Below are 12,607 nucleotides of genomic sequence, written 5' to 3'. Positions count from 1 at the left end.
GTCTATTTATTAACGATTCCTGACCGCACCACAATCTATAGTTTCTACTATTCCAATAAGGGCCAGAATGGAAAAAGACCATGAACTATAAATAACACATACTGATTTAGAGCCATTATTCCTTTTTTTCATTTCCTCCCCCTTCCTTCCAAAACAATGCTTTACTTGGCTATCATCATAAACTGAGTGCGCATGATAGAAAATTAGGCAACGTGGCTCTTGCTCTCAAGGAAGCTACAGAAATACTACAAAGAATATTATAGAAATTTTTGGATTTGTGAACCTAAGTGGTGTTCTGATCTTTTCATGCTGATGTAAAGGAAGAGAGAAGTATAAAATAGCAGCAAATGATGCAGATGTCTTAAATCGGGGCCTCAAAGACTATCGTCTTCATTTATGGGAACTATAGTCTTAGCCTTAGATAAGGTCTTAGGTAAACTAATGAATTAAGTGAATTAATGAATCAAATGTATTTCATTAATTCATTCAAATATATTTATTGAGCACCTACTACTTATCAGGCACTAGGTTCCAGATGTTATAAAATGCCTGAAAAAAAAATGGCTCCCTAGATAAGAGTGAACAGTTTTATATATAATTTTATATAATATTATGATATTAAGTTTGTCTTATTAAATGTAAGATGGTAATGACAATGAATGCCCATTCTCAGCTTTTACTATGCAGCAAAATTACAAAATGTGTTTTTAATGAATACTACATTCTGGTTATGTTTATCTGACTTTTGACTTGAAATTAAAATGGCTTAAATATCTATCATGTAGAAAGTTTTAACTCTAGTAATCCAAAAACACTTTAATCAGAAATCCATTTTATATCTAATTAAAGTACATTGCTGCTTATTTTTCTTCTAACTCTTAAAAAGGTTAGCAGAACAAATTGCTCACTATATATTCTAAAGACACCATAATTTAATATCCTAGAAAACTTAAAAACCAGATTTGTTTTCCTGTTCTATAAATAAGGAAATTGAAGTAGGTGATTTTCCTAATTTCTAAAATTCTCAGATTACCTAATGATTTACTTACTTTTTCATGCTAACATTCAGTTATAGGCATACCGTTTTTCTTGAATGTTTCTTAAATTACAAAGCAATCATGGCAGAACCACAAATTGTATGAACTGAGTAACCCGAGTCTTAGACTGTTCCTATGGCATCATGTTCTCTCCCCACCCCCTCATTTTTATATGGAGTGGCTGGGTAATCCTTTGGGTTTCTAAACTGCTTGAAGTTGGTTTGAGAGAGCCTGTTTTAACTCCTACCCGAACATATTGCCTCAGAACAGTCTCACAGGGGAAAAGAATCAATCCTCCACCAGACCCAAGAAATTATGACCCATCTCCAACTCTGTCTGAGAATCCTAAAATATTTTATAGGGAACTCACCAGAAGAGGTATGATTAATACTTTTTAAGATTTTAAGAAGGGCACAGAGGTGGTGTATACACATGCACATATACACATACATACAACTTTGGGAAAGTTGTCCACTCTGTTTGGACATTTGAATTTTTTTCCTGTAAAATGAAAGGTACATAGTAATAATCTCTAAAATTCCTACCAATTAAATTTATGTTGTAATGTATTAATTGCTTAGATAATGTCTTAAAGTTTAAATTTGTATTGTCTAATGTGGTATCCACTAGTTACATGGACCATTTAAACTGAAATAAATTAAAATAAAATAAAATGGCTTCCTAGATTTTTAAAATATGGGCGGGGGGCGGGGGGAACCTTACCATAATGCTTGATTTTAGTTCTCTCTATATATTACAAACTATGTTTATAATGCTGGAAAGCAAGTATGTTGCTGGGCCTGAATGAAACCAGACACCAAGTTTAATAAGGAGCTTTTTAATAGCTCCTAAGCTTTCCATGTGCACTCTTTCTACAAAGCCTAATGAAAATACTCTTCTTAGATTTAGAAAAAAACTAGGATTCCAAATTTAAAATGACATTTATCTCAAAAGTAAATTAAAATTTAATGATCGTCTGATTAATAATTGTGATTTTATGAACTGGAGACATTTAGCATGAAAGCCCCAAGATGCACTTGTTCTAAGCTGTTCAGACTAGGGAGAAAGACTAAAGATGAACCAGCTTCTTTCAAATGTTACTTTACTGGTCTATTTCAGAATTTTGTCTGCTAAACAGCACTTTCTCCTTCTGGTGTAATCTGCCTGGATGGAAAGCCATTCATTTGTGAAAATCAGGACAAGGAATTCAAGGTATCCTACCCAGGGGAACTTTCAAAGACTTAAAAGCAACTATAATGTTACCTTGGTGATAACTATTAAAAAACACACACAGTATACTTCACTTTACATTCTTTCCATAAACACTGATGTTATTATATCTGCTAAATCTCCAAAAATGTATCAGTTGGCATGTCAAGAGCTTTCATCATTTCAGAGATTTCTTTTTGATTTTGCTAATGATCTGAAATGATAAAACAGCTTTTGTAAATAAGCACAAAAGAAAAGGAATCAATATGCATAAGAATAGGAACTTCTTAAAGGACACAGTGCTGGGTTTGTGTCATTTTAGAGGTTAGGAAGGAAACAATAATAGAGGAAGAAGGGGAGAGAGAGAAAAGAGAACAAAACAAAAAAAGAATAAAGAAAGAAAGAAAGAAAGAAAGAAATTCTGTTTGGGAAAAGTGACCGTGAGAAAGCATTTAAGGTCATATTACATAGATACTTGCAAAGATAATGTTCTCCACTTGTATAATGTTTTACATTTTGTACAGATCTCATAAAGAAAGAAATGCCTTCAATAAAGAATAATTCCTACAGATAGAAACAAAACATAGAACATTCAGATCTCTTCACAAGTATGTTCCTGGGAGATAAGATGCTCATCAGAGCCAAAGAAGGCTTTGGACTCCAGAGGGGGTTACACGTTTATGTATGGTTAATTGGTTGTAAATGGATATTTCTAGAATTTATACCATACTGCTTTGGAAATGGGGAGCTTCTGAAAGTAATTCAAGCTAATAATAGTCCAGGCCTGTACTGTCTGGTATTGCAACCACTAGCCACAGATGGCTATTTGAATTTAAATCAAATTTAAAATTTAATTCCTTAATATCTCAAGTCCAACAGCTTATGTGGCTACTGGCTACTGTCTCAGGGAGCACAGGCATAGAAAATTTCCATCGTCACACCAAGTTCTAGTGGAAAGCACGGGTCTAGACAGCCTTGTCGTGGAGTGGCGAGGCTGAATTCTATTCGGAAACAGGGATATGGGAGAAGCATTCTCTTGGGTGTGCTATGTTTGGCCTTGAATGTATCTCATCCAACCAGTTGCTCCATTCTGACCTCCACCTACAAACTCTGTTCCATAGCAGAATGTGGGGCCATCCTGGCCCTTGTGTAGAAGAATGTCAAGAGTATGTGAGCATAAATGGTTCAGACCATGGCCTGGCACTCCAGCATCAGGGCAATTTGCTCTGGTCTTCCTCCACCCTGCCCCACCCTGGCACCTGTTGTGGTAACTGCATTTCAGGTGCTGACTTGTGACCTAGAACTTCACTTGGGTCCCGGGCTCTGTTCATTCCTTCACTCACTGATTCCACAAATGAACACTGAGCAGCAGCTATGTGCCTCCAGTTGTGGAGATGCTGTGGGTAACAGAGAGTAAGAAGGACAGTCCCTGTCTTTACTGAGCTTACATTCTCACACAGGAAAATGACAGTAAATAAGCAAATACCCACAATTTAGTTATAATTGGGGTAAGTGCTGCAAGGGAGAATTCGGGGTCTAGGGATAGAATAATGGAGAGACCTGCCCTATGCACTTGGCTACTAATGTTCTATGCTTGCTTTCAGAGATACAAGTCCTGTGAGGGTCAAGACCAATTTGATTTAACCTGGACCAAGAAGGGTGCTTTATATAGGACAATGCTTAATAAATATTTGCATGTCTTTTAAGAAAAAAAGCTGTGCTACAATTTCTAGCAAGTTGGACTATGTAAGAGAAGGCATTAAGTTCTCTTTGAGAAAGAACCACTGCTTTATTTTGGACATCATGAACTGTTTGGCTAATATGGGTAAGTCCCATTGTGGGACCTTGAAAAAGATAGAAAAAATCCTAGCTGAAGAGATGTGAGGAAGAGTCTAGAGAAAGAGAGAAATCTACCACATGGCCAAATCCTCAAGGAGAACTAGGCCAGTGAGCAAACACCTATGGTGAGAAAAGACAAATACACTTGTAGGAGAAATGACATCTAACACTCAATTAGAATTACCATCCTTTATCCCAAAGCACTCAGCCAGAGTTTGTTAGACACAAGAGCCACTAGTGAAGTTCAGAGAATGAAGGAAGATGCGTGGTGGTCCCAGAAGTCTGGATGAAAAGCCGAAGAGAAGACAGGAGGGAAGTGGGGGAGATGCCATCACAGTGTAGGTGAACAAGCCAGTGGATGAAATCCAAACCTTTCCCCCTCGTTTACTCTAGAGGAAGATGACTAGGACAGGGATGGCTAATGTCTATCTAAATGCATGTTCACCTTTGTAAGAGAAAGCTGTCACTGAGAAGCTCATGGTAAGCCAAGGATGTCATTCCCCAGGCCCCCTGAGTCATGGTGGGCATTTGACTAGTTTTCATCAGTGGAATATAAGAAGTGTTGTTGTCATCACTTCTGAGCCAGATGTTTAAGAAGTAGGTATGTCTTTCATTCCTTTTCTCCCCACACATATCCATATTTTTTTCTCTCTCTATCTCTCTCTCTGATTATGTGAGAAATAAACTTCATTGTATGTTAAGACACTATCAGTTCAGTTTATTTAAGCAGTCATCATCATGGGTCAACACTCAATCACTAAGTCAAACTGGCCAGCCCCAAACTTCTTTAGTCTGATCTCCCTTAACTTCTGTAAGTACCAGCCAAGCAGTTTTATGACACTGCTTTGCAAATGCTGTTCCCTCTGCCTAGACCCGTGGTCGGCAAACTGTGGCTTAAGAGCCACATGTGGCTCTTTGGCCCCTTGAGTGTGGCTCTTCCACAAAAATACCATGGCCTGGGTGAGTCTATTTTGAAGAAGTGGCATTAAAAGAAGTTTAAGTTTAAAAAATTTGGCTCTCAAAAGAAATTTCAATGGTTGTACTGCTGATATTTGGCTCTGTTGACTAATGAGTCTGTCGACCATTGGCCTAGACTATTATCCATCTGCCTCCTTTTTAGCCTGGAGAATGTGCACCCCTTTCTTTAAAAAAAAATCAGCTTAGGTGTCACTTCATCTGTGGAGTCTCATCTGTCACTCCCCCGTAGAAAATGAAACTGATGGTTATGATCAGATCAGCCAGCCTGATGTTTCTAATGTTCAGTAATCTAAATGGCTTAACTTTGCTGTTGTTTATGTCATTATTTAGTCAGCCTCTAAATTTATATCCTTACTAAAAACTTCAGAGTTCTGCTTTATCAAAATAGCCCAATCATGCATTAGAATTGTACTGGCTTCCTTCAATTAGAGGATATACCGATAATTCGTGTTTGCCTGGGACTCACACAGTGCTTTTCAGTGAGTTTTTGATAATTGTTAAGTATGTGGAAGGCTGCCGAGACCGGTTTGGCTCAATGGATAGAGCGTCGGCTTGGGGACTGAAGGGTCCCAGGTTCGATTCCGGTCAAGGGAATGTACCTTGGTTGCGGGCATATCCCCAGTACGGGGTGTGCAAGAGGCAGCTGATCGATGACTCTCTCTCATTGATGTTTTTAACTCTCTATCTCTCCCTTCCTCTCTGTATAAAATCAATAAAATGTATTAAAAAAAAAAAAGTATGTGGAAGGCAAGGGCCAGGAATGCAAGAAACAACGGTTGGAGAAATTCTGTATCCTCCATAATTTTTATGCTTCTCATCAGACATATATGTAAATTAAAAAAATTATTATCTGTGACTAGCTCCTAACTTGTTATACATAAAATATTTTTCCATAGGAATATTCTAGGACTATAACTACCATACTTGGAGACCAAGATTTTTCACCATTTCGGAAAGGCACATCACCAAGAAAACACTGCTCATGATAACTGATTCACTAACACAACACACACACTTGTTTATCATAAGCTGTCATGCTCAACAAATGTATTTACTTTGTTCTTGCAACAAAATGCCAAGTACTGAAACGTGTCACCAATATTCAATTAAATATTTTCTCTTAATTCCAAATTTACACATTTTAAGTAGCAGCATCTGACTGCTTTATTTTATCTTTTAGTACAGTTACACCCAAACGTATACATAGTGATGTACCTACAATTTTTGTAAGCTGCTTTCTTCTCTTAAAGGGGGAGAATTTATATTGGTTTTTAAAACATTACACACATAGATAGGTTATGTTGTTAACATATCAGGAAAGTAAAAGGAATATTACAAAACAGTGTTTATAAAAAAGGAGGCGTTGGGACTGACTGAGTAGAGAATCATGACCAAATACACCTAAGAACTCAAAGAAACCCAGTTTTTCTCTCATGGGATGCAGCTGTTAGGCAACGACTCCATTGAATTGCCTCTCTGCTCCTCCAATGGTATTTTAGACATGTTGCCATGACTTATTTGTCTACCCGTGTAGGCTGTGATCTATGTCCCTGACACCTACCTTGGGGCTTAGCACAGAGAAGGAGCTTGGCGGATACCTTGAGGATGAAATAACAAATGAGAGTCTTGAAGAGATATTCAGTCCCTGGCTCTTGTGCTGGAACTCTAAATCAATTATTCAACATCTTCCCTATAACAATATTATAAAGCTGTCTTCATTCTGCCTGATGTCAGAGATAGTTATGTCCACACTCTCCTCCCTGGGGGCCCTCTGTACCCCACATAGAAAAAGCTAGTAGCTGTGAGGAAAATAAAAATGCAGTCTATCATGAGGACATATCTAAATATTTAAGTGTATAGCATTCTGCAGACAATATTTGGTCCTTTTACCTTCTAAATTTAATCCAGATGGCATTTTTTCACATTAAAAGAAGCAGTAGCTATTTATAAAGAACTTAGACTTCAAATATTAAACTTTTCTTGATAAAAATCTGAATAATTACTTAATTTCTGCTTACATAATTTTATTATAGTTATTTATCATTTGATAAAATAAATTCATTTAGACAATATACTAGAAAATAATTCTGTTAAGTGACTATTTCAATTGCCATGAATATATCAGGGATACATTTTACAGAGGAAAAAATGGGGACATGGGTAAAAGGAAATTATATTGTAAAACTACTGGTGATAATTTTCTTTTTCATATAATCCTACAAATAATAAATATGAAAAATGTTATACTACTATGTTCCATTCAAACTAAGTGACACAATTTTAAAAGAATTTAAAATGAAAATACGGCAAATAAGCATTAGACACTGATTAGTCAGATCATTTGTCTCAGACATCCTTGTTCTTTTTAAAAATATATATTTTTATTGATTTCAGAGGTAGAGAAAGAGAGAGATCAATGATGAGAGAATATCTTTGATCAGCTGCTTCCTGAATGCCCCCTACTGGCTATTGTGCTTGCAACCAGGGTATGTTCCCTGACCAGTGATGGAACCATGACCTCCTGGTTCACAGGTCACTGCTCAACCACTGAGCCGTGAGGTCAGGCTCAGCCATCCTTGTTCTATGGTCACTGTAAAGGCAGTACTTACTAATATTTTAGCGTTCTGATAAAAGTCCACCCATCTTTTAAAAATCAGTCTCTAATTAAACTACCTTCTTATTTCTAATTAATGTTGAAAATTTGGGGGGTTTTCCATTTAAAATAAAGTCCCTGCTTTTGACCTTTTCCAAGTATCCCCTGTGATAATAACTATTTTATCTTTCAGTAGGTAGAGCTCCGACTAAATCTACAAGCTGCTCACATCTTTCTTATTCTGCCTGAGATCAGATTTGTTAATACTTCTCAATATCAGAGTGGTGAAGTGGAGCCAGAATACCTGAATGTGAGTTCCATTTACTTCCGGTGTGATTTTAGACAAGAAAAAAATCTTTGTACTTTAATTTTCATAAATATATAATAAACAGTATTAGTAACAGCTGCCTCATAGAATAATTGTGAGAATTAAAATATTTAATATTTGTAAAACACTTAAAACATCTCCCGGCTCAAGTATTTGCTATACTAATAATAAAAGTAAATTAATTCTGATTATACATCAATGATAATTATTAAAATATAACATAGCCCTGGCCAGTGTGTCTCAGGGGTTAGAGTGTGGGCTCATACATTGAAAGGTCATGGGTTCAATTCCCAGTCAAGGGCATGTACCTGAAATGCAGGTTCGATTATGTAACATAAATATTTATAATGTTTTAATGTAATTTAAAATTTTTAATTAATTATTTTAATTTGTTACCATTATTGTTTTCTAATCATTTCTCAATGCACAGACTGTGGTGAATTTTCATGATCCTCTTCATGAATCTGCATTAATTAGTTTACTAAGTATGAAATTGTTAAGTGCACTTCTGTATGCAAGAGATCCCAGATTTAAGGAGTCTACTCATTCAAGTTTTACTCTCTACTGTAAAAAACCCTTGAGGGGCATGACTGTGTTTCCTACCTGTTTCGCAACTGTTACAGTCTAATCAAGCACTCTTCTCTTTATACATCCTAATGAGTGATAAGGAAGTTAATGAATGAGTGGATACACGAAATTAATTCGGACCGTACAGAGAGGTACAATTCAGCCTATAGGAACAGGCACTTTTCCCTTTCAGAAAATACAATAGGGTTTGGCTTACCCAGGTCAAGGAGCCCCTGGCCTCACACACTTGACCTTCTGCCTATCAACCTGGGGTTGCAGTAACATGTTGGTGGGAATATATATTTAAGAAGCATAAGGAGGAAATAAGCAATGAGCAAGAATGGGCTACAGATACCAAGATACTTGTAGTACCTGACTAAAAATTTGAAGACTGTGTTGCTCTATGAAATTGGTTTTATCATTTTGGGAGTAGAAAAGCCTTAAACTCTTATAACTTACATACAAAGCATCTGTACTCTCCACTTTTCTGAAACCCTTGTGAAAATAATAGAGGCATCATAATTGTATGCAAAACCCACCTGACAAAGCAAATCTCAAACAGTATTTCATTCTGAAGTAATAAGTGTCTTAACCTTATATATTTACCATCAAATGTACATGAGAAGATGTCTTGTCAACTTTAAGGATATTCCTTAGAAACTAGTCTCTAAGGGGTTGCAGATTTAAAGGGACAAATTATTCCTTATACCGTAATTTATCAAGAAAATAATGCATTAGGTTAAAATAAAACATCTTATAAGTTTCCTACATTTTTACCAGTAATTTGGTCTACTTTCATAACATATATGCATGCATACCAGTCTCTAGAATACCATTTCAAAACACCAGATATAAATTCGAGAGAAAAAAAATACTTTTTCTATGTTCAACCAAGATTTTCCACAGATATGCAGGCAGTGTGCAAAAAACCTGGACAGATATGCTTTTAAATGGCCAACAAATGTGACTGAACACATAACCCGTCATTTCGATTTTTCTAGCAATCTCATTTTCTTACCATACTGGAAATTAGGAGGCTGAGTTCATATTCAGAGATGCTTCAAGGTATCAACAAGGAAACTTTAAAAGCCAAACAGAAGGTAAATCATTTTCACTAACCTTTTCTGGATATTCAGTAAACATGCATGCTTGAAAAGGTGAACTGGGGGATTTGGAGAAACCTGAAATTGGAAATTGTTTCAACTGATGCCTAGTATGTTACTATCTAGAAAAACAGGAGAAGAATAAAAGAGACACTAGCATTCTCAAAGTGGCAGGCAGTGGAGTTATTTTCTGGAGCCAGAGTGTGTTTGAGAATGAGGAAGGTTTGGGGACCCTGACATGGAGAGGGTAAAGTGAAGGTGAAAAGGAGGAAGAAGCAAAGACAACTGCCAAGAGAGCCACTCCTTTCTCCAGGAGTCTGAGGAGAGCCAAGAGGAAAAAGAGGACATTAGACAAGATTCTATTGGTGATGAACAACTGCTCTGAACCTGACCTCAGAGGGAGGGGGCCGTAATATTACTTTGTGGAGGCATATTAACTCCTTTAGGTGAAGAGAATAATTTTCATTCAATGAGAAAAAAAAGTTACTTATGCATTGGAAAATTTTCAGATTTTCAGAAAATTTTCAGAAAATCCATGGGACCATACAAGTAAGCATATCATGTGGGTCCTATATAAAAAACCACCACCTCTAGCAGCAATTAAATACATATATACATTTATAATATGCCAAATTACTGAATTGTTTAAGTTTGGGTTAAGAACCAAGAACTCTCTAGTCTAGATGTCTATAGATCTTACTCACGTATTACAAGTAAGCTTTGGACAACTTTATATTTGTTGACCCACATACACACAAACACATACACACACCCCTCTAAAGAGTGAAATATGCAAAACTTTATTTTACACAGTATAATTTTTTAAATATTATCTTCTTTTTTCAAAACCTTTCCTCTAAGTTACTCAGTACTGACAAGTTAGACTTTGGATCTTGGACTGGAATGTACCTTTCTCTTGTCCTACGAAATACAATATCTCCATTGGTATTTATTGTCCCACACAATACTACATGTTTAAAAACAACAAATTCTTGCTTTTCCTTTGAGCTGAGCTTGAAAAATCAAGTGCCCAACAAAATCCAAAAAACAATTACTGCAAAAAAAAAAAGAAAGAAAAGAAATGTGAAATGCTACTTAAGAATTGACATTATTGCATAACTTGATTAGAAGAAGGAATGCTGAACCTGCGTGAAGTGAACCCCGTGTACATCTCTGCACTGTAAACGTTCCAGTGTGATCTTATAGCTATCATTGTATCACTTGTGCAGCCCTAAGGGGTGCATAAATGGCATGTGTGTGCACACTGACAAGTTTTATGAATGAATACACCAAACGCTCATAATTCGAGAAAATGGATGGCAGTACATTGTTTGGGAAATGGTCATTAAGCACTGGAAGCAAATGAGGAGGCAAATGGTGTCTTTGGTTCCATTCAGGGCAACTGTATTCCCCAACCCCCTAGCCCTGTGTGATGGAAACAGCCTTGGGGCTCTTCCTTAGAGACTCAGAGACTCCTTCTCCCTCCCAGGTACCTGCTACAGAGCGAAGACCTCTCGGTGCCTGAAGAATAACATGCACGCACTGCTTCTGTGTGCTGAGGTTTGTTCATAAATCAGAGACATCACATTCCCTAAATCCGGCCCCACAAGTGTGTGCATGTGAGTGTGGCATTTACCAACAAACGAACAGAAGGCAGCAGAGCTCATCTCCTAGAAATAACATTTCCTACCCCTTCCCAGGCAGGCTGCTGGGAAGCTTTTGGGGGGCTAAGACTTGAGCGCCTTCCCCTCAGCTTTGTGTGTAAGTCCACTGGGCACCATATGGCAGTTTCCAATGTCTGTAGACTGGCTAGGCTGCCCACGATGGTTCATTATTAAAGGAAGAACCCCTCGGGAAGCAGCAATCCCCCCCCGCCGCCCCCCCCCCAACTTACCTAGCTCCCATAGACCCGTTCAGCAGGCACCACAAAGGGCTGGGGGATTCCCGATCCCTGGGGACTCCTCTCCCTGCGACGATCCCCTTCGCCAATGATGTCTTGCTGGAAATCCCCCTCCCCTCCGCCGAGAGGAGGGTCTCCCCGGCTGGCTGGAGCTCCAGGCGTGGCGTTTTCCCTCCTCTCTTTACATCCCGGACTCTGGTTCACGATCTCCTCTGAAAAGGCTCTAAGGAGAGACGGCGGGAGGAACCTAAGGAATCCTTAAAAAGAAAAATAATCTTCATCGATCTTCACCCACTTCCCCAAGCGGGCCCCCATCCCCTTGCTGCCGCCGCCGCCGCCCGGCCAGAGCGAGCCGGGATCGCACGGGGAAACCGAGCGGCGCTGAGCCGGTCCAGCCGCCCGGGAGTTGCCGCTCGCTGGGCCCGCGGCGCGGCGGCGGCGGCGGGGGCGGAGGGCGGTGGGTGCCCGGTGGGTGTGTGCCAGCGGCGGAGCCGGCAGAGGCTGGGCGCGGGAGGCGAGGCGGGGCGCTGGGGGCGCCGGCCCGGCGCGCACCCCGCCCGCCGCCACCCCACCTCGCGCTCCGCCTCCTCCCGCGCCCCGCGCACCCGGGAGGGAGCGGCCGCCGCCTCCTCCTCCTCGTCCTCCTCCTCCTCCGGGGCTCTCCGGGCTCTCGGGGGGAGCTGCGGGCCCAGGTGGCGGGGCTGGCGGCCGGCTGGACCCCAAGGCTCGGCCTGGCAGCGCGGGAGCCGTGCGCTGGACCGGGGACAGCGCCTCCGAGCCCGGGGCGCGGCCGGAGCGGGCACCGCCCACACCTCGGCGGCGCCACCCTCTCCTCCAGCGCCCACCGCTCCACACCCACCTGCTTCCCCGCGGCTCTCCCTCTGGCCAGGCGGGGGGGTCCGCAGCCGCGAGGCCGGGAAAGCCCGGGGCGCCCCGCTGCTATGCGCTCAGGAGGCTTCGCGGGATTCCCGGGCCCTTCTGCTTCCAGCGGCGGCTCCCCGCGCCAGCCCTGCGCGACCCGACCCGCTGCTCCACGATCGCCCCTGGGTGATG

General features: G+C 40.2%; 1 protein-coding gene across 1 annotated transcript in view; it reads right to left on the bottom strand.

The window, feature by feature from the left end:
• Positions 1-11,950, bottom strand: part of KCNB2 (potassium voltage-gated channel subfamily B member 2) — a 331,202-nt gene extending 319,252 nt beyond the window's left edge. The window contains exon 1 of the mRNA XM_036437141.2: positions 11,549-11,950. The gene's annotated coding sequence lies outside the window, so the exon portion shown is untranslated. The remainder of the gene's footprint in view (positions 1-11,548) is intronic.
• Between the last annotated feature and the right edge of the window lie 657 nt (positions 11,951-12,607).

This window comes from Pipistrellus kuhlii, unplaced genomic scaffold (assembly GCF_014108245.1).
Source record: "Pipistrellus kuhlii isolate mPipKuh1 unplaced genomic scaffold, mPipKuh1.p scaffold_m20_p_14, whole genome shotgun sequence".
In the NCBI taxonomy this organism is placed as follows: Eukaryota; Metazoa; Chordata; class Mammalia; order Chiroptera; family Vespertilionidae; genus Pipistrellus; species Pipistrellus kuhlii.
The sequence above is the reverse complement of the archived record's forward strand: the minus strand, read 5'-3'. Positions and strand labels throughout refer to the sequence as shown.